Below are 20371 nucleotides of genomic sequence, written 5' to 3'. Positions count from 1 at the left end.
CAAAAAGCACTATTAAAAGTTGTTTTCATCGTTTTAACTTACACAACCATTTCCTAGAAATACATTAATAAAATCAAAATGCTATCGTTTTTAAGCAAATGATGACAAATGTATACACCTAGATGCACCCCTAATAAGGTATTTATTAAAAAACTTTGGTTGTAATATAATGTCGTCTTTCTGATAAGTTTACATTAATTAAAAAAAAAAACATTTTAACCATGTTGATTGACATGACTTTTTTATGACTACGCGTTATAAAAAAGTAAAGTATAGACGACCTCCATGGTCGAGTAGTGTGTAAACCGGTTTTCATGGGTACGCCACTCCGAGGTCCCGGGTTCGATTCCGGGCCGAGTCGATATAGAAAAAGTTTATTAGTTTTCTATGTTGTCTTGAGTCTGGGTGTTTGTGGTACAGCCGTTACTTCTGCTTTTCCATAATTCAAGTGATTTAGCTATTTACATTGGGATCAGAGTAATGTCTGTGATGTTGTCTAATATTTATTTATTATTATAAAGTATACAATAAATACAATTCATAACTGGGCTCAAATATGATTGGACATATTTAAACAGTGCTTCCATCGTACAAAATATATTTTGTAATACTGTGTAGCCTCTTTAGGGCAAAAAAATTAAATAGCCAATTAAAAATTTGTTCGAAATGACGCGACTCAGCGGGACACCCATCCATTGATTTCTTTTATCGCGTTTAATTGTCGAATGTAATGTACAACTATTTGTTCCAGTAATTTCTATAGTCTAATACATTATTTATAACTTTTAAAACTCGTAAATAAGTGTATAAAGGATTTAAAGAGAGAAAAACTACAGACATTGAAGGTTTTATCCATATTTCAAAGTCGCAAAAAATGTTCTTTGTAATGAAATTACATATTATTGATTCACTCGAAAGAGTTTTTACAAATTTAATTTTGTCTTTGGAAAATGTTAGAAGTATCTTCGTGAACTACTGAGATCTGATATATAGAAGAGGGGGTCAAATAAAGTAGAATTTAAAATATGGATTACCGTGGAGGTGAAATTGAAACGATAAAATATGTTTAAATTAATTATTTAGATATATATTAGAATATATAATTTTTAGTCAATACGTTTTTTTTCCAAAACTTTAAATAAAATAGTTCTTTTAACTAAAATAAATTAAAAAAAGAGATTATTTTTAAAGATTATATAAGATATTTTTTTTCATAATTATTCGTAGGAAGGTGAAACTGCATTAATAATAAGGAAGGTGAAACTGCACGCATAGCACAGCTATTTGATTGGTTTTGCTAAAATTTACTATGGTGTATTGTCTTCTTTGGTAAGGAATAAAGCTAATTTGATCTACATTTTGACTGCAATTAACTCGCAGGAGCTTAAGTAAAGCTGCAAGCATTTTTTGTCTTTTAAATTTGTTGTTAACACCATTCAAACAATTTCATGGAGTTTAATTAAAACCGCTTTAGTAATTCATGAGGCCGCGGGGTTCCATCCGTTTGTACCTTTAATAAAAACCGAACGAGCTTCTTTATAATAACTGTGTACTTTAATTAAAGTAATTACATGTTACGGTATCAGTTCTTACTCTTATTCTATTTACAAAATTTGACGTTTATTATTATGTTTTTCGTTTTTTTTTTCTTCACGGTACAACATTGCACCAAAGCCGTCAACATACTTATCTCTTTTTTTATTTTGATATAATGGATGAATTTAAATTGTACGTGTTCACGAATACTTGTGCTGTGTATTTTATATATGAGATTGCTTGTTTCTTTATTTTTTGAACACTTAGAATTATATCGGCGTTTACTAAATTAGATTAGTAGAGAATGACTTGTATTAATTATTGAACATGTTAGTCGTGTAAAAAATAAAGCAAAATATATTTTAAAGAAAAGGTATGTTTTAATAATGTCGATTTTCATTTGATTGGTCATTTAAAAAATATATTTTTTTTTTTCTACTAATATAACATATTATTTTTTAATTTCAAGCTTTAGTTTTAAGAAACTACTGACATTATCCACCAATATTTACCTCATAAGGGAGGATTTTATTAAATAACGGTATTACAGCGTTATAAAAAAAACAAACACACACACACACACACAAAACGACTTAATAAAAAATCGTGTTAATATTTATATATTGTACCCGTTACAAATACATCCAGACTCTATGAGCCTTGTACATTTTCTACGAAGTTGTAATTGGATGCTCTTTATCTGAGAACACAATTCGATCACGTGTCACGTATGAATAATGATTGAAAAAAATATTGTTTTATATGCAATGATGATTAGTTACACATTCCGATATTATCATCTTTGAAAAAATCAGTGATTTCAAATACTTATGTAACTGCTAGTGCAAAAAAGTTCTAAAAATATATATAAACTCTTATCTTGCTTCCGCTATTTCAGCACACTGGTTCTGGGGGTTCAACTCCTGTGACGGGAAATAAGTTTTTGTTTAGCAACAGACTTCATGTAAAGCTCGTTGGTCCTGGTAAAGTATTAGTCGTATTGTATTGCCATTCCATCGGACCATAAGTGCATTGTTGTACTCAACAAACGAAGTTAATAATAACACGTGTCATTCAAATTTTGCAATTAGGAGATATTTTATTTCAGAATTTTTAAAAGCATAGTGAAGAAGTTGGGATGCGTGGTGTTTTCGCCATGCGAATGGGAAAGTACCCGAAAAAAAAATATAGTTAATTATTTGTATAAACAGATTATTATTGTTCTTCAGTTGAAATATAATAATAATTTATAGCCTGTAAATTTCCCACTGCTGGGCTAAGGCCTCCTCTCCCTTTGAGGAGAAGGCTTGGAGCATATTCCACCACGCTGCTCCAATGCGGGTTGGTGGAATACACATGTGACAAAATTTCGTTGAAATCAGACACATGCAGGTTTCCTCACGATGTTTTCCTTCACCGCCGAGCACAAGATGAATTATAAACACAAATTAAGCACATGAAAATTCAGTGTTTTTGAAAACGGAATCATTGGTTAAGATGTACGCGTTCTAACCACTGGGCTATCTTGGATCTCTGGGCCATCTCGGCAATCAAATTTTGTGTGATTTGCGTTATTTTCAAGACACTGTGTTGTTTTGATTTGTAAAATTATTCTTCGAATTTATGTCTTCGAATCGATATTAATAATATGATAGGTACAAATTCCCTGCCAACTTTATGGTCTACTTGTAATTGCACTGACACATTAATCCAAGCGGGTCACAACAATATAACTATTTAATGTCAGAATAACTGATGAATTTTATGTTACAAATATAAGTGTATTTAGTCCAATAGTCCATGAATTTGTTTATGTGGCCATTATTCTTCCTAATATTAACCATTGTGTGGTTATTAAAGGTATATATAGTATTTGAAATGAGGCGTCACACCAACAATTTTTACTCGTTCAGTAAATATTCACAACAAAAAGGATGTGGCGAATGAGTGACTCATAAAGCGATGTAAATAATAATTAGTCATGTAACGCTTTTGATTTATTTTTTTTAATATTCATAGTCAGTTAGTCCAGATTTTGATTAGTTATTGGGATAAATTGGATACATTTTAAAAGTTGCCAAAATTTTTCAGTGATAATTTTCAAGTGCTAGAAAATGGTAATAAAAAAGTCAGTTGATTTTTTTTTCGAATCAATTCGACTACCTTAAAACAATAAAAGATTTGTGATGAATCCGTAACTAAATGGACTTCGGAATAATATATCAGACTGAGATTATAAGTGAGTGAGGAAATTGTCCAGTCTATTTGTTTGCTACATATTATATATTTAAGGATCCCAGGATTCTCTCCGACCTGGATAAGAGTATAAGCAAATCAATTACAAGATTTGAAAATTACTGATTTCAAATGGAGTCGCAGGAATAGGCCAGTAATAATATCGGTAGCTGTAGGTATTTTGCATCAATTTGTGTTATCTAAACGTCATAACACGCGATAACCAGCGGTCCACACTGATTGGTTACCATTCACGGTCGGTTATCGCTAATCGTTCCAGCATACAATCTTATGTGGGCGTGGCATGGGAACCCTGGATATGTATGAACGAGAAATATTTTGTGTGAATAAGTAAACAGTAACACGAGTTATTAAAATGTGGGCGATGGTCTAATAGTAAAGCGAGTGGCGGGTAAACGTTGGTACACTTCAGCCGTCAAACGCAATCATATAAAATTGGTTATCATAATTATAATAATATCATTCATACCTAATGTCTGATTTTGTTGTCTAGTTTATATACGTATATAGTTTATATATAATATATATTTATGTACGCATCGTTTATGTCAGAGTGTAATATTTTAAAACTACCTATAATTTTTATTTTTAAGTTTGTTAATGACGAAAGAGTTATTATCATAAGCTAATAGCTGTTTTTACCGACATATTTGTAATTATATGAAGTACCTATTTAATAGAGGATTGCCTCTACCTGCTTCTTGCGTCTTTGCGTTTATGTTGTATTAAAAATACATATATTATTTTATTATAATACTGTTTAACTCGATACAGAAAGATTGTACGACGAACTGTTGCAAATTAAGTACTAAAAAATATTCAAAACAAATTAAAATTAATTGTAATGGAAAATAAAATCGCTAATATCTTGTTATTTGTACCACTCACCACGATTGTCTCTAATCAGCCGGTAAACGCAAGGAGGCGTAATTGTCTTACGCAGTAGAAACCTCCTGTTTATGTTAGTGTGCCGTTAACACTAGAGTTAATTTGTTAACACTTTTAACTTTAACTGTGTGACCCATCGCTTCATTTACAAGTTATGGACATGCATTTAGACTGTGGATTTATGAGAGATGTGTTAAGTGTGATTAAAACAGAAAAAAATAGCTTTGAGTTTAAAGGCAGTTTAAGATTTTGTTTTGCCATTTTTATTTGTATATATGTACTTATATATATGTACAGATTAAATATACAAGTTTGTTATTTGTACTTTTTAAACTGTAGCATAAATTGTCAAACCCGACACACAACGACTGATGCGCACGTCCTAACTAGGAAATGATACGACCTAATATTCTTCTATAAGACATAATCTCACTGAAGTTTTTTCTGTTAAACCCATTTACAGATTCAACGAACGGACAAAGGCAATCTTAAAACGTCTCCCAGGCGCCATCTATTGAAACACGATTTAATTGAAATAAGACAACTTACCCTTGACCTTTGACCACTGAATCATCACGACGCAAGATGATTTATGGTTCAGAGACGAGAAGAAATGTTACAAAAAATCGAAATGTCGCCCCTTCTGGGTCAAAGGCGACCTGTCTTAACTTGTTCTGCGGCGTTTTAATGTGGATGAGTACGACCTTTTTGAAGTTTTTCTTATTTATTGTTTATTAAGTAATTATATATTTGGATCGGCTTATAAGTTGAAAACATAAATCTTTAGTTTTTACCGCGAGCAAGACATATTGCTACTAAAATGGTTGCAGGTCGAAATAATATAAGAAACAACAAATTAGCTGCTAATAAAATCGACATTGCGCGACCTGTTACTATCATTTTTATTACCAGGACAACGAAACGAGCCAAAAATGATTTTTTAATACTTATGTTGATGATTTAAATTGGTAGAAATAAAAACTAAATTAAAAATAACTCTCGTACAAATCAAGACCGCGTGGAATGGTGGCAAGAATGCTAGCAGCATTTCCCCGTTAAATCGCAATTTCGATTCCGAACCAGCTCCCCTGTCACCATCGGAGGCTTAATAAGGTTTTGTTGTAGAAATTTTTTTGCACTATTACTCCACGTTCCAAGTGTTTTAACTGTAAACGATATTAATATATAATTGGGTATGCGTATATAAGTATACTATCGGGGAGCGTTGAGCGCTAATATGATTTTTTTAGTCCATTTTTAACTCATATATGAGTTGATGACTTTTTAGTCGTAAGTATCTAGAAGTGAGTAGCTACCCGCCGCAATACTGCACGTATTCACGAATTACTGATTCCAATTGAAAAGTTAAAACGTCAATTTTTATTTATATTCAAGTTGGAATTGCTAATGGCTTCTAGTAATTTTTAACTGACTTAAAAAAATAAACGTTTTCTTTTTTCCCGTACGCTTTTATTGTGTGATTTTTGCAGAAACTTATCAATAATTTTTAAGGCTTTAAATTAGAATAGATTAGAAATAATCTTTCTTGTAAAGCGAGGGAGTAAAATACACTCATAAACAAGAAATATGTTATAAGGTAAACTTTGGTTAGAACTTTTAATTCATGATATCGATGAAGCAGTAAGGAAGTGTACAGTTATAGAATACATTTAATTTATTATATTCAACTTGCAAACTTCGAACTGCTACTGAGAATTAGGTGACAGAAAAATCCAAATGTTTTTTATTGACCCTACCCAAATTTTAAACCCTGAACCTAGGTATCGACAGCCTTATAAAAATATATTAAACCAACGAAGTAACTAGCGTTAATATCGCAATTAAGAAATGATAAGCTGATATTATGTTAAGAGTTCCATGCTTATGAACTACGAGTATGTAGTTTTACTTGAATCGAATAAAGCTACATTCTTTATACAAATAATATTATGTTATTATTTGTATAAAGAAGGAATTGAAATAATTTTTATTCGACAATACAAAGCAGCTGCTCCGTTTTGCATGTATTATTTGAAACATATTTACAGGTAATCTAGAGAAATAAAATTACATTCGCTTGTCATATTAAAAGCGATAAATTGTAATATAATTAATTTTCCTAAGACATTAAAAATTAATATTAATTAACATAATATGGAAATCGATCTTACGCTTATATTGTAGAGTGTCGCAGCTGCAAAATCGCGTTGATATATTTAGCGCCGCTGAACAGCCTCTACTACGAGTTCGGAAGAATTTTAACTCACGTTTTAATGTTTATAAAATAAACAGCATTCATAGTAATTTCTCACGTCACCGCTAAAGGCAGTATAAAACTTTTCACGCAATTTACGTTACCGCTCATAACTAAAAAACCTGTAAACTCATGGTAGGGGTACAGATAATTATTATGACAGTACAATACACGCGCGACGACACTTGGACATTTGTTTCTGGATGTAACAAGCAGACAACGTGAACAATTGTCGCGTTTTATATCGCATCAATATCTTTTATGAAATTATTTTATCGCTGATTTACTTCACATATTACGTACAAATTATCGAATTTTATTGAACTTTTCACTGTATCTTTTTTATCTATACTAATATTATAAATGCAAAAGTAACTCTTTCTGTTTGTTTGTTGCTCTTTCAGGGCAACATTTCGTAAGAAGCAAGCTTACACCCCAATTAAGGGCATATGCTACATTTTTATACCTAACAGCTTTCGACTAATTTCTAAAACGAACTAGTTCATTATAAAGGGATAGTCAAATTGTCTTGGGGAATATTAATGCTATCAAAAACAAAGGTCAATGACACCTAGCTATAACATGAGTTCTAATGGCCCAGTTGTTTGAAATTATCTACTTCGGTGATCTTACCGAAGAGAATCTTCAAGCATTATTTATTCAACGAAAAATAATATTTGTTCCCTCTATATTATTTAAAGAGCTCTGTCGATAATGCCACTATGTCGCTCCATTAGTACATAAATAATAAATTTAACTGCTTAAATTTAAATCAACCTCTTTATATATTTATATTTATGGATAGTGTTTCTGATACATAAAATACTTATATTACATTTTATGTTGTTATTGTTATTAATAACATCTTAATCATTATATTTTTACATAAATCGAAAGTTATGAACGGCTGATACCAAATCTGGACCAATTTTAATTCAGAGCATTTTGAGATCAATCGACATACAATAAATTTAAAACTATTAAATGAATACGATCATATTGTTCGTCTTAGCAAATAAAACAGACACGATATCAACCTTTTTTAACTTTGTGAAAGCGAAAAAAATATCCTTTCAAATTAAATAATACATTCGAGTAAATTCATATCGCGAAACCTGTTTTTTTGGACATTGTTAAAACGACGTGTAGGTGGCGTGGGTGTGTCACGCAAAAGGTACAAGTTTTAAATTACTGTTTTTGTTATATATCAAAGACCCATTTTGTATGCGTATTAAGTTTATTTTTAGCATTACATCAAGGGACCAATTTGGTATATTAAAATATTATAATTTAAGACTTGAAGTAACCTTTATAAATTCTAAGATGTTAATGTTAAATGAAAAAGATGATACCGAAAAAGTTTAAAATGTTGACGCTACGAATTCCGAAGAATTATTAACTTTCAAAGCGTATAAATAACACGCGAGCTGTTAGCCGCTTTCTTCGCTGTGTTTAAATTAAAATATAGTGTTTTTTTTTAATTAAAATTAATATACAGATATCTTATATAATTGTCGAGGACTTGGCCAGACCCGTCTTAGAGGATATCGCCTTATCAATATGTTATCAAACAATTACTTATCAATTATTTATTCAACTAGCACAAATGAAAACCTTGTGTCGCTGTTGTAAAGTGTTTTAAAACCTTAGTGTAAACGGCATATAACATCGGGTATCTATGGTAGTCAGCGTCTAGAAGGTGTGAGGTTCGGTTTATACTTCTTCCAGTATCAGTGGGCGGAGGCTAATTACTACTAGGTAGCCATTTGTTTATCAGACTTAAAAATATCAATAAAATAATTTAATGAAATGTCTAATTTCTAACAACAACAGAAAGTATTTATTTATCTAGTCGTTCGCTTGAAATTTAAGGACAAACATTCATAAATTTACAATAATAATAACGTATCACCCGAAAGTTTATAACATCTTCAACTACATCGACCACGTTCTTAATATAAACACTTCTTAACGCTTGGCTGTGGCCCGCGTTTTAAGTTTAACCCCCTCGAAAGAGGAGAAACATTAAATGTTGAAAATTAAAATAATAATTGAAAAAAAATACAGCTAAATCTTTATACTAATTTTAACGACAATCTTAAACATTTTGAAAATTTTAATTAATGCTAAACACAAATTAAATTATAACTAGGTAAATATTATTATTTTAAGGATGTATGTATTTATTTTATAAATTAATAGATGGCTTGGTTCGTATGATATTGGTAAGGAGTTTTCGTGATAGCGATAAAACAAAATCTTAACTAATTATTTTTACTTTACCCTCAACGTTGATTTCTATATTTTTACTATTAACAGATCAATAATAAAAGCGTATTTGCTTTGAACGTTTAATAGATGTATATTCTAAGTAGAGTATTATATCAATATACGTACAAAGCCCGATCGTTTATATATGATTTAAGATGAATCACATTCACTGTATTCAGCAAATTATTGATTAGGATACAAACCTAATTAAACAACTTCACATATATGGTGATGTTTATGATGAAGTTAAAAAATAATTGAGTTCATTATATTTTATGAGTAATGAGTATTGTGACCTGAACGATTTTAAGATCTCGTTAGTAACAATCACCATGTTATATAATTATGATAATCAGCTCCGTGTTAAGCGAAACAAGTGTCCGAGAGCAAGCAGTGTTCCTAAGAAGATTTTTCAAATACCAACTGGTGTGCCTTACCGATGGACCAAGACTTGACTATTGTACCCGGGTTTTTTTGCAGTCCCTGTATTCTTAGTTAAGACGGGTCAGATTTTTTTGGTCTTATTACATTTGTTTGAAGTCAGTTTGGTATGAAGACTATAACAAAAGGATTTGTTACTCGTATAGGCTGTTCACCTTAGATCAGAGTGTTGGGCCATAAAAGGGATGAATGAATGAATTAAAGGCAACTGCATGTAGCGGAGATGAGAATGTTGTGAGGCAGGTCCTGAGCATGGACGTGGATAGATGAAGGGGACGAACCAAGAAACGATGGATGGATTGTGTGAAAGATGATATGGCTGGAAAGAATGTTACTTGTGAGATGACGTCAGATAAAGAATTATGGTGCCAAATAAAATTATATAATGGCGTGAGGATGAGGACGATGATAGGCTGTTCACCTTCCTCACTGATTCCAATATTCGTTGGGAATGCCTTTATAGATGGACTGATTCCCATATAGGTAGTTATGGCAGTTACGTGCTCGATTAAGGTAATGAACAAATATGTTAATAGTTCTGATTTTTTTTCGTATGGTGCAGCTGAGATGGGGTAGTTCTATTGTTTTAACCTTTAATAGAAGAGTATGTCTCTGGCCACAGATAATGCCTTTGAAATAATAATTACCCATTTCAGAAATATCAAAAAGCGGAACATGGAAGTCTATCTATATATACATATAGTGATATATATAAATACAGTAAAGTGTAATTTGGTATAACTATGACTGTATTAATTATGTGGGACTAAATTGATTTGGCTTCAGTTCTGCTCATTGTTTTATTTTTAATAAATACCATTTTTATTCTACATACGTCATCACAACCTATTGTTAAATTTAAGTGTTTCATGTAACAAACATAATTATTTTTTACTCGTTCAATCGTTCACCTTTCACTCAATAATAATAAATCTATCATAGCCAGTTCATTATAACCAATTCAAAATAATATATTATAAGGAGAATTAGTGTGACTTTCCGAACGTCATGCGTCAAGCTGTCAGACGTCTTTTAAATTCATTCACTTTTTGGCGGGAAACAGCGCGATATACGGTCAGACTTAATATTGTTAAATTGTTTTTGTATTAATATTAGCAAACCAGAAATTGATTAAAGTATTTTGTTATTAATTAATTATTATTTTATATTCATGTAATAAATTTATTAAAAGTAAATTTGTTTTGTTAATAATATTGTATATTATTTATATATAATGAAGAGTGACAACAAAAGAACAAGAGATAAGGACCACCACACACTGAGCTAATAAATAACGTCATATTAGAGCGAGTATTACCTCGACGTCGTGTGGGCGAGTAAATGAATAAGGTTGTGAGTGTAAATTTCAATGTATGTACGTTTTTAGCTTTTATGGTGGGGAAAATACTTTTCTTGACTAGATACATACGATAGTTTTACTTGAAATTACGTTTCTTTACTATGAGGCTGTTTCGAATAGTAGGTATTTTACAAATGAAACAATGATAAACCTTATCAATTTAATTCAATTATTTATATATTTTTAGGTTTGTTACTATTTACTATTACAGAGATGGCCCAGTGGTTAGAACGCGTGCAACTTAAAAAATGATTTCGGGCTCAAATTCAGACAAGAACCACTGAATTTTCAAGTGCTTAATTTTTGTTTATAATTAATCTCGTGCTCGGTGGTGGAGGAAACCTGCATGTGTCTAATTTCAACAAAATTATGCCACATATGTATTCCACCAACCCGCATTGGGGCAGCGTGGTGGAATATGCTCCAAACCTTCTCCTCCAAGGGAGAGGAGGCCTTAGCCCAGCAGTGGGAAATTTACAGGCTGTTAATGTAAATGTAATGTAAAAAACTATGTTTATGCATTGAATCAATAAAAAAGATCGTCAATGAATTTAAAACATCAAAATCATTCGGTACCTACCATGAATATTGCAAACAAGTAATAATGAAAAGTGACAAAACCTTACGAATGCCAAGAAAAGTTTGATGTTTACTGACTGTCATTTCCAATAATTTCCTAATAACATCCTATACTATGACATGTATACGAATTGGGGAAATTTGGTTTTGCAAAAAATTTTTTAATATTCAAATCCTATGTACTAATCCGTTCAAATAATTACTCATATTAATTCAGTCGCAATTAAACAAAAAGTTGTTGACGTAATCAAAGTTTGATTTGATACGAAATGTCACTTGCTCCTATTTCCTGGTATAGTGTATGGCGGCAGTCTTCGGCAAACAAATTCAAATTATTAATACTTCTGTCGATACTATCTTTTCTAGGTGTGTATTATACATCTTATGTTCTTTGTTTAGCACGTCCATAGGTAGAACTTTATCGCACTTACCCTTTCACTAATCGTCAATGATGTTACAAGCAGTCATTTTAATAAATTACTTTAACAGCGTTTCAAATCATATAATGCTGTCAATTATTAGAAACATTAGCGATAAAGTTTTAAGTGATTCAAGCTGGATTGGACTGTAAATTTAGGATAATAAGGCTGATATTTCTTTGTTATATTATTGATTAATAAATACAATAACGAATTTCAAAGTTTTTATGTAATAAATCTTATGTAAATCAGATATAATTGATAGAAATTTAAATTATTATGAATTAATATTTATTTCTTTAGCTGTATATCATGTTCGTTATCTAAATATTTGTTTATAAAGATTAGAGACAAGGGAAGTTTATAAAATATATGTATATATTAAATATACATATATAAAAAAGGTTACATTATATGAAAAAGGCAAATTTTTATTTTTCCACATATTTAAAACACTCATACTTTAAAGTTGAATAAATTGAAAGTCATATTCAAAAAAATTAAAACGTCTTAAACAATACAATATCAACTGCTATGCCTGCGCCTGCGCCGGCGCGCAAATATTTGACATCCGTCTCTTTTCCCGGCACACATCCTCTTACTCATGTGTTTTACCATCATTGTGACGTATACGAGCCTTGAGTTATCTATCTATCTATATTACACTATTTTTTACTTATTATTATTACTCGAATCTAAGTACAAAATCGATCATCCATCTAGAAAGTTGAAATTTGGAACAAGGAAACTATAATATTAGTAAAGTGTAGATGTCTTCGTGACCATTCTCAACGGAGACTAGTCAACTTGGTATGAGGTAGTACAGTGGAAGACTGTGTGCTATTACCTCACTCTATTAATCAGATGGAACTGCAAGACGATGCAACCGGAAAGAGTTTTGGACCAATTTACTTAAGTCCTTTCCATGACACGATTGTGTAACTGCCATTTACAACTTCAGTTTACTTGGAATTTCGTTACAAAAAAAAAACTATTAAGTAGTCCAGCCTGGGATGTGAAACCAGGATACCGGTTATATACTTGCAACATAACCGAGAACGAGACATTTAAAAAAAATAGTATATATGTTAATACAAGGATAGACTCATTTGTCATATTACAAAAATTGAAATATATTTTGAAGTAGGCTGTACTTCTTTGAATCGTCATGGCTATCCAGTTTGTTGTACAGGTTCGGATATTGAATTTAACGGAGAAAATCCGAAATAGTAACGTCTTGTTTCAAATAAAATAAGTACGTTATGTATGTACAATTGCCTATTTGTATATTCTTGTATTGTGTGATAAACATAACTATTTATTAGTTATTAAAATTGAATGTAAAATAATGAAAATAGAAAATTGTTTCACTTAAATACTAATATTGGATTGATAACAAATTTAAAATGTCAATTTTTCTCGACAATTACTTAGTAAAACGATTTTTTAGCAATGTTCGTATATATCCTAATATTATATATTTATTGTTAATTACTCTAAATAATATATACGAAATCAGAAAAGACAGAAAAGCGAAAAATTTACCAAGAAATATCTTATCGTATCTAGCACACATTTTTTATTTGTATCAGAACTTAATTCGTAAACTAAAATAATTCACGAATAAAATGAACTAATTGTGTATCATTGTGTGAATAAAGCGCTTTTAAGCTTCAATGGGTTGTACTCAACTACTTTGTCTAATGGTTTTCCATTGTGAAAATAAGCCCAGAGAATTTGCTATTGTCACATAGGATGAAATTCGCATATGTTAAACTACAATTATTTGCTTGTCCGTTTATTTATAAAATATATATATTCTATATTCATTCAAAATTAACTGCCTCGTTGATCCAATGGCTTGTCGTGCTGTAGATCTCGAAGTCTTCTGTTCAAACCCCTGGTCGGGCCGATAATAAGTTATTATTTTTCTGTAGATTGCACTATTTACACTCAAGAGGATCAGTAACTACGTAAACCTATATGTCCTGTAACGGAACTCTTTTGAGTTGTGTCGGACTTGCTGTCTCATCGGATTGTAAATGTGATGCAATAGAGAGTGCACTCGTGTTGCCATACACTATAATCTATTCTGTGGTATATGTTGAGGCCGAATGCGTTCAGGAGTATATTGTTATTTTGTTTTCATAGATAAAATAATTTATTTAAGAATGTAAAAATAATTCTATTGCTATTTTTAATCTCTGAGCAACTTCCTATTAGTGAGACAATGTTAACAGAGCGTTTTTTTTTAATGATTTATTAAACTAGTGTCGCTTTATACAGCCACGCTATTATTACAAAAATTTGGTCGTATTCAGCCTAAAAAATTTAATAACATTTTAACGTCTCCTCTCATCGTGTTCAGCAATGCAGCGCGCATCGCGAGATAAAGGCACCCGTTCACCAAGAGGCCAGTGAAAGCGATGATATCGCGTCTTATCCGTCGCTCGTGCGATCGTACGATTGTCGCAAAGGCGCCGCCGGTTTGTTCTCGCCGCAATCTGTACCAACCTTTATGTTACAAAGTAAATATTTTACATACACGCTTTGTTGTTATCGCACTGGCCGGTTTGTGTCCGGGTGTTTTGTAACGTTTTGTGTGAAAAGTCTTTTAGGTGTTCGGGAGACTGTCGATTGATTTTTAATGTATCCCTTTTATTGACTACTAAAGAAGCTGTTGGGCTAACGCCTCGTCGCCTTCTTGCGAGAAGAAGGTTTGAACCTTATTCCACTAAGTTGCTCCAATGTGTGTTAGTGGAACCACATGTGGAAGATTTTCATCCAACACATGCAGGTTTTCTCACCATGTTTTCCTTCACCGCAATTTGAATTATAAATATAAATTAAGCCCGTGCAATTTCAGTGGTGCTTTCCCGAATTTGAATCTTCGGCTAAAATTTACATATCATAGCTAAAAGCAAAAGCAAAATATAGATACGTAAAGTTTTCATCTCTCGTCGAAAATTTAAGTTATTATATAAACATTACACTACGCATGAGTCGACCTTACATACGTATTAAAACATTTTCGGCATACTTGCTGGCATTCGCAAATGGTTTAATTAGCAGACCACCTTGGATGCAATAACCAAGTGCTACAGAAACTGAGTTCTGCCGTATATGATTTCTAAAATTAAATATTTATTTTCTTAGTTATTAAATAACATCGTACAACTGCTGCTGTGATATCCAATTTACACTAAGAGCTCAAAGGATACTTTGTATAAAATACACCGCATAGTTTTCTAGCATTGCAACCTTTTCAAGACTTACGCTAAAATATAAAAATATTTTTTCGTTTTGTGAATGTGAAGAAAATCACTTTTTCGGTCCTTTTTATTACAAATGCGAAAAGAGCTCGACTGACCTGATCGACTATAGATAAATATATGTATAATATAATGTTATATTTACTTTTTTATATAAAATATGATGTTAACATAAAAAAGGTTTGACAATACGAAGACGTGGACGTGTAACGGTTTGCTTAAGCTAACCAAAAGTCGCGTCAAAGTGAAGTGCACTTGTTAACTTTTAGTCGTTTTCATGAGCTAACTTTGACCACAGAAACTTTAGGTAATTTGTTCTGCGTGAATTTTGCAACTGCTGCCAGATGTTGGCGAAACTAATTCGAATAGAAAATTGGTAAAATTTTCAATATTTAGTAATCCAAAACATATTTTAAGACAATGTGTTTTTTTTCACCCCATAATTACTGTTTTTGGCAGTATTTTCTAGTCTTATTGTTTATTGGACGATGCTGAATGCTTGAACGTAAATGATAGTGAGTAATAAAATAGGGCAGATCTCAAGGTGTGGTCCACTATGCGGTCTGGCTATGCCACCCGGCAGCGCGCTGACGATTTATAAGTGGTCACACACCCGCTAAGGCTTGGAACACATGAACGGTTGGGTTGAAACTATTGTCATATTCATAATATCTAAAAGCCTTAACCATTTATTGGTGGAAGGACTTTATGTAAGATCTCATGGATGAGAAACTACAGTACTCTGTACTGTAAGGACTTAACAAAGTTGTCAAATGATTACAGGCATAAAATACGTAATATCAGATATCTGGTTACCACTGTTTGAAGATGGAGGTGACTACCCACTAGGAGGTTACAAATTTGCCCGTCTGTCTATCAAAAAGAGAAAATCAGACGAATTATTCAGCCATTCGGGCGGTGTCATATATAAAAATAGAATTATACAACTAGTAAGATGTCAAAGTGGTGTGGCGTTAATTTTGTTGTCTTAATAGTAAAATAATAAAAAAAAAACCTAAACTATACTTAAGAAGAGTGAGAATTTTCTAATTGCGTTGTTTCTGCTCCATTTGATTGCAACCTAAACTGGCCATATATTTCAATTCGCTAACAAACTTCGCTATACACTGCCCGTAATGAACTTTAATCACTATCATTCTTGGTACGTAGCCAGCAATAAACTTTATATATGAATATATTGTCAGGTCCATATAACTAAATCACGAATTACAATTTAACACAGATATCAATATTAAAATAGAAGTGACATAATGGGTCAAAAAACACGTGTCAAAAAATTATAATCATTAATTTATAATTTATATCCTATACATTTTCGTTGAAAATATGAACTTCGATCTGTATACCGAAATAACTAAAGTGAAAATTATTACCAACAATATTATTAGAGGTGTTATTGTTATTGGTACCGTATATTGAAGCGGATGCATTGGTTGAATACTTTTATCACTTCAAGCGACGCAAGCACTTGAAGCTGTTACCCATTCCAACCGAATTATTCGATCCTTTTCCTTTTCCTTTTCCTTCCCAAAGTCGCTGCTATCAATCTGATCTCAGTAATGAATACTGACTATCAATAGCGACTCATCAGTAAGATTCGTTAAGGCTGTACATAATTTTAAGATGTTCTTTCAATGGCGACGCAATTGTGACGATATCATCTTCCAATCGAAGGTGTATAATATATTTGCGTCTTCTAGATTTGAGTACTATATTCCCTAAAATTCTTAATAAATACTCTTCTCCTAGAAGTCTATAGTAACCGATTCTATCTATAAACCGTAGTGTTTATAAATGGACTGCTCTGGATTCTCCTACTGGTTGAAGCATGAAAATAATATGTGTCAACGCTGCTATTATTATTTTATAAATATTTTCAAGTTTAGAATAAAATTTATACTATTTAAGTATGCCTATTGATTATATATTTTTTTGCAATGATTGTGGTCATCAAACATTGAAATTATATTCATCTCATCTCTCACATTATGTATATAGAACCCATACGTAAAAAATAACTCGTAAATTATTTTGATCTTATTAAAACAACTTACAAAAATTAAATGCATTGTAATAAATAATTAAATAAATTTTAAAATAATAAGGCACAAACATCGCTATCGCGATAATAGTGTTACAAATGTAATATATCGAAAACCCATACATAACAATCAAGAAGTTAGCTTACTTACCGCTTGCAAAAATGACGTCTGCATGATTTCATTTCGTAATATTTGATGGTATTTCCGATATACTCATTCTGTGGTACAAAGAGCACCGCGGGTCATTAAATATTTCATGGCTTCATGGCACACGATGTTGTCGAAGCGGCCATAACTCCGCTAGTGCCAATGCAATCTGTACTTCGTAATATATTTGTTATTATTATTAATTTTATGTTATTTAATATTTAATTCGCTTACATCTTATTAGTTATTATTTATATAAACGATTGGGCTCGATTTTGGGCTTCAAACAGTTAAATTAGAGTGCTGTCTACTGCACATTTTATAAATATATTTTGATTGCAAAAACGAAATTCCAATAGTAACATTTATGTTTTAAAGTTATAAAAGGCTATGAAGTATTGATGGCAACACAATTGTAATTAATTATACAATTACAATGTATCATTAACTGCAGTTTTTGACGTTCTACCATTTGCTTTACATTACCGAGCGTACCAGTTTGAAATAAAAAAAAAAAATCTTTGATTTTATATAGTTTACAGCAAAATTTAAATATAAACCTTAAATATGTAAACTACCGCGGAGAACATAACTGTTACTTACAGTCAGACGCGAGTCTGACTCGCACTTAACCGTCTTTTTTTTAAATTGAGTGTTTAAATACGTAACCTAGGATATCATCTTTTTTAAATTGATGTTATAGTCACAATGTAATGCATATGTCTCATATAATAGTCATTTCAAACATGTTTATTTTAAGAGATAAAATGTGATATCTTATTTAGAAAATTGTTTTATAATACGTAGTTAAATGAGGTTAATCCAAACAAGAGGTCAGATATACAAACCTCTTATATAATGTGACTCATCTGAACTCAGGACATTCATAATGTCAATTAAATTACTTTATTTTGTAACAATATTGTACACGAAAATTAACCTTATTACATTGTAATAAGGTACAAAAATTTTATTCCACATAAGTACTTAGGATTGCCGCGTCTATTTAAGAAACGAACAGAAGTGCACAAGTAAATTCACTTTTATTCGAAAATGTGCTTTAAAGCTTGGTAATGAGGCTTAATTTTGTTTGTATGAATGTTGTATCTGGTAAGGGCATGTATCAAACAACTAGTTGTGACTCCTGGGGTGGCTTGTACAATGTACGCGCGTGACACTGCTCTATTTACGATAGAGTCGGCCCCTTAGACCCGTAAACAAGCTATGCGGTTCAAGAATTGAGGCGGTTATTTTAAAGGTTTATATAAGTTACTTTTGTGACAGAAAACTACTGTTTTATTCATTATATTGTTAAATAGAAATACAACGTCTGAAAGTAGAAGTATTGTATAATTTCACTCAGAAATTTGAGCATTTAATGAAAGGGTTTAAAAATAAACGATTAAGTAAAACATAGCATTTACTTTTACGTTACGTTGATCTTCATTATCATTAGTTATCATAATGATTGCGTATCATTACACGAACTGAAATAAGGCAAAGGTGATGAAGTTACAACAATCTAAGCTTTCCTTAAACCGGCATGTGTCCGAATATTATTCTACGGGATGTGTATCCACCAATCCTTAGGGAATAGGATACAACATTCTTAACAGCAGAGGTATTTGCTTAGCAGAGAGCGGTTAACGGTTCGTTACTTAATTTGTACATATTATATTATTTTTAATATTGTATATAAGACACTATTATAGAGGTATAGAAATAAATACTCAGACGACGAAATTCCATTAACAGTAAAATAAACGTACAATTCTTGAATCGTGTCGCACGCGAATCTTACCATAACACGCGCACGCGGTTGCATTGTGGTCCTTGTCCGCGCTATTAACGCTCCTATTTATTCACCTTTAATAGCCGGACGCCGGATTTTGAATAATTATTAACGATCCTCGCAAACGCCTTATACGTTATCCCTAAGAGACCACAATTGCTTGTTTTGTTGAGATTATTTTATATACTTAGTTCTGTTTTATGGTTCCAATTGTTCTTAAATGTCTCCAGAATAAATAATCTCGTTGATTTGTAACTATGTTAGTACTTCTTACGGTAAATTTTATGTAATATTTTGCTAAACAAGTACCCATTTGACAGGAAGACCTTGCAGATGACGTACTTTATCTCCTTAGTAATATATTTATGGATAGTTTTCCTGATCTTTAAATATCCGACAAATCAATCAGTTATATTTTCTTATACAAAATAATATAATGACTACAAAATATTATTTATAACTGTACAAGTCTACGAAACGTTAAGACATTATTAAAAAAAAAAGAGTTTCTTAATGTAATAAAGAGAATCAGCACTTATATTATTTTGTATTAGAAAATATAACTGATTGGTTTGTAGGATATTTAAAGATCAGAAAAACTATCCATAAATATATTCTACTAGCTGAAACTGCGGCTTTACTTGTGCGTAATTTATAAAACACAAACTTTCAAACCCCGTTTTACCCCTATAGGGGTGCAGTTTCGTAAAAGTTTCGTTTCGTTCTTAGCGGATGTCAACACCCTATAAGGAACCTATCTGCCAAATTTCAAGTTTGTAGGGATTAATCAGTGAGTGGTAATTCGCTTTTATATATATAGAAGACTATGATAGATATTCTTCACATAAAAACTGTTAGTAATGTAATCTTTAACAGTCATATTTATTTATTGTTCAATTTTTTGTATTAAAAATAGTCTAAGTATTACTGAATTTATTCTACGGATGATAAAATATAATTGCCGGAATCGGTTCAATCATATTGATTTATAGCTACTATTACACACTTTAAAAAACAATTTAAGTCAATTTCCCTCTACATCTGCGCCGCAATCTGGTAAAAACAATAAAACAAAAGCCATTGAAGCAACAAT

General features: G+C 31.4%; 1 protein-coding gene across 2 annotated transcripts in view; it reads left to right on the top strand.

Annotated features, from left to right (window-relative positions):
* The window catches only part of LOC125067002 (serum response factor homolog), a 226099-nt gene that overhangs the window by 95901 nt on the left and 109827 nt on the right, over window positions 1-20371 (top strand). The gene's annotated exons all lie outside the window — the stretch shown is intronic.

Source organism: Vanessa atalanta, chromosome 10 (assembly GCF_905147765.1).
Source record: "Vanessa atalanta chromosome 10, ilVanAtal1.2, whole genome shotgun sequence".
Taxonomy (NCBI): Eukaryota; Metazoa; Arthropoda; class Insecta; order Lepidoptera; family Nymphalidae; genus Vanessa; species Vanessa atalanta.
This window is presented reverse-complemented; position numbering and strand designations above follow the sequence as displayed.